The sequence below is a fragment of the Lupinus angustifolius genome, chromosome LG11, assembly GCF_001865875.1.
Source record: "Lupinus angustifolius cultivar Tanjil chromosome LG11, LupAngTanjil_v1.0, whole genome shotgun sequence".
Taxonomy (NCBI): Eukaryota; Viridiplantae; Streptophyta; class Magnoliopsida; order Fabales; family Fabaceae; genus Lupinus; species Lupinus angustifolius.
The window spans coordinates 31428057-31430987 of NC_032019.1; positions in this window are offsets into that span (position 1 = coordinate 31428057).

A 2931-nucleotide genomic window follows, 5' to 3' on the forward strand; every position below is an offset into this window, starting at 1 on the left:
GAGAATTTTTGTGAGTTACTTGAAGTAAATGTTTCAAAGTTTTACAAACCTATTGAGCAATATTACTTAGTATACAAGATAGTTATTGGATTGCAAGTGATATTACATTTCATACTTGTAAAGGCAATCTAAGTCACTGTTGTAATTCTTCATTCATTGTAAATACTTTCTTTCACAGGGTGTGATAAGAAAGGGGATAGAGTTACTTGGAAAGATGTTTTGCGAGGTGATAAGTATTAGTGAGTGTGTAAGGTACATAGAAGGCTCGGGGGTGAGATATTGTAATTACAACTCATATTATTTAGTTGAAAATCTTTTGTGCTGCAAGAATACTGGGCGTAGCCTTCGCTGGACAAGAAGGTGAACTAGTATAAAATTATGGTGTACTCTCTTCTCCCTTTATCTCTTCAATTATTTACTTGTTATTTTCTTCAAATTATTTCTGTTGCTCTTAACTCTTGATATTGCAGAAAAAGTGGCCATAATTTTAAGTCAACTAATTCACCCCCTTTTAGTTGCAATCTCAGTCTTACAATAAGTGGTCCTATGACTAGGGCACGGGAAAAATGAGCTCAAAATGTCCTTGGACAACTCATAGGGTTGATCCATGACGGTGAGTCAGAAATAGCCCAAGGGGTTTAAAGATGCTCAGTAGCATCTTGGTTCATTGTTTTGACCGAGCCAAAGACGGACCAGGCCACGCGCATGAGACAAGCCATGAGTATGGCAACATGCGCTAAATTTGACCCTAGCACGGAGCCAAGCGCATTAGGCGTGGAGCCTGACCGAGGCAACTCTGACTGAGTTGAAGTCCCTGGCGCACCAAGTGCTGAGTCAGGCGCTGGGCCAATTTAGTCTGGCCAGGACATCTGGCCGAGGCACATGCGCCTAGTGTGCCGCATCAGGCACTAGGCGTAGCCTGACTAGGTCAGCCCTAGCCAATTTATTTGGCATTGAGCATTTTTATTTTTAATAATAAATGTATGGGCCAATATTTGACCAACACTTAGTTTAATTTATTTTAGTGTTTTGATAATAAATTTTCCCATAAATAATGTCTAGTTCGAAGAATGGCTTGAGTCAAGCCTAAAAGTGTAACTGACACTTTAATGCTTGGACCAACTTTTATTTTTCATGAACCAAAGGTATTCTACCTTAGTCTAATATTATTTAGTAGGTAAATAAGGACTATTATAACCGTTGGAGGAGGATTGCTCAAAGGGATTAAGAATATGACTGTGGAGGGGCTTAATAGAGCATTTATGGTGCTTAAACACCTTGTCTGGACCGTTGGAGCTTAACTCACCTGGGCACAATTCATCTAGGGGAATCCTAAGTCATTTTCAGAGTTGTTGGAACAAAGATGCTCGTGGAGAATTACCATGTGCTCGTTGGAGACCTTAATTGAGCATTGATGGTGCTTAATGGACATGTTCTAGCCGTTGGAAGCCTAAGTTGTGAATAACTTCACACCAACGACATCCTAAGCTATTTAGTGCATCATCACTCATCATTCTGCCGATGGAAATTCTTTCCTTTCCAAAAGGAATCCTAAGCTATTTAGTTCATCATCACTCATCATTCAGAATTGTGCAAACATTTTGCTTCTTCAGTCTCTTATTCAACACTGTGAAACAATCAACGAATGGTTTAACATTCTTCCAAAGCTGAGATTCCTTTTTATCACCTTTCAATCCTTTTGAATACCACTGCACTATTGGCTCTCTTTACAGGGTTTTGAAATTTGAGAATGAGTGAAATGAGGAGGAGGATTGAAGATTAGGGGATGAGGTGAGAGAAAGTTAATTTACAAGAACCCCCATTTCATTAAAAGTTGTTACAACAAATTATTGAGGGTATTTTTGTCCAAATCTTTTGGTACACAATGCTAACATGTACCTAACTGAAAAATCACATTCATCATGTTAGAAAACCCCATATATATATACACACACGTCTTATGAATTCTTTTAATTTATAAGAAATGGATTAAAATATTTCGTGACATATTTTTTTGGAGGAGAATTTGCAATAAGATTTTACTTTTTTGGAGGAGAATTCTAAATTTGTAATTCTATTATTACCCTTATGTTTTATTTTGGAGTGTGATTTTGGAAGAGAAATGATAACTTTAGAAAGTCTCCTCCTTGTTTAGAAGTTGGATGAAAGAGAGGGAAAGGTTTTGGAGAATTCCTCATTCCCTCTAAAACCCTTCATGTGTCTATTTTTATAGTTTCCCCAATTTGAGGATTTTTTAAGACAAAATGTAAAAATATTTAAATATTTTTAGTAAAATTATATAATTATAGATTATTCTTCATTTCTCATTGTTAATTATATTTTTAAAGGAAAAATAAAAAATATTCTAAAATTATTATTAGTTTATCATCCTCATCTAAATTTCATACTCTCAAACAATGGAGAAGATTGTCTTCATTTCCTCTTCCATTCCTTGTCTTCCTAACCCTTTGATTCATCTCCTTTCATTTCCCTTATAACTCTCAAACATAGCCCCCTTTGTTGGAGACAGAGAAGGTGTTACTCTTGTGATCATGAAGAGTAGTACTATCTTTGTTGAGGATTCCTCCATCTGGAATTGTGAATGAAGTTGGAGAACTACTTCTAAAACCCATTTTTGTTCCTTATCTGCTCATTTTGTATTTCATGTTTCCCCTTTTGTTTTCAGTAATTTAGCTAGAAGCCTAGAATGGATAATCTAGGGATGGAAACTAGCCAAACTGAGTCAAATTATAGTTTAGCTCGGTTTAACTTGATAAGGATTTGCTCAGTTTGAAACTCGATTCGAGTTATTTTTTAGCTCGAGTTCAACTTAATTAAATTTTGCAAACTGTATGGTTCAGTTTGATTTGGTTCATTTGGACAACTCAAATAACTGATTCATTTTTTAAATACTACAAAAGGTTATATATA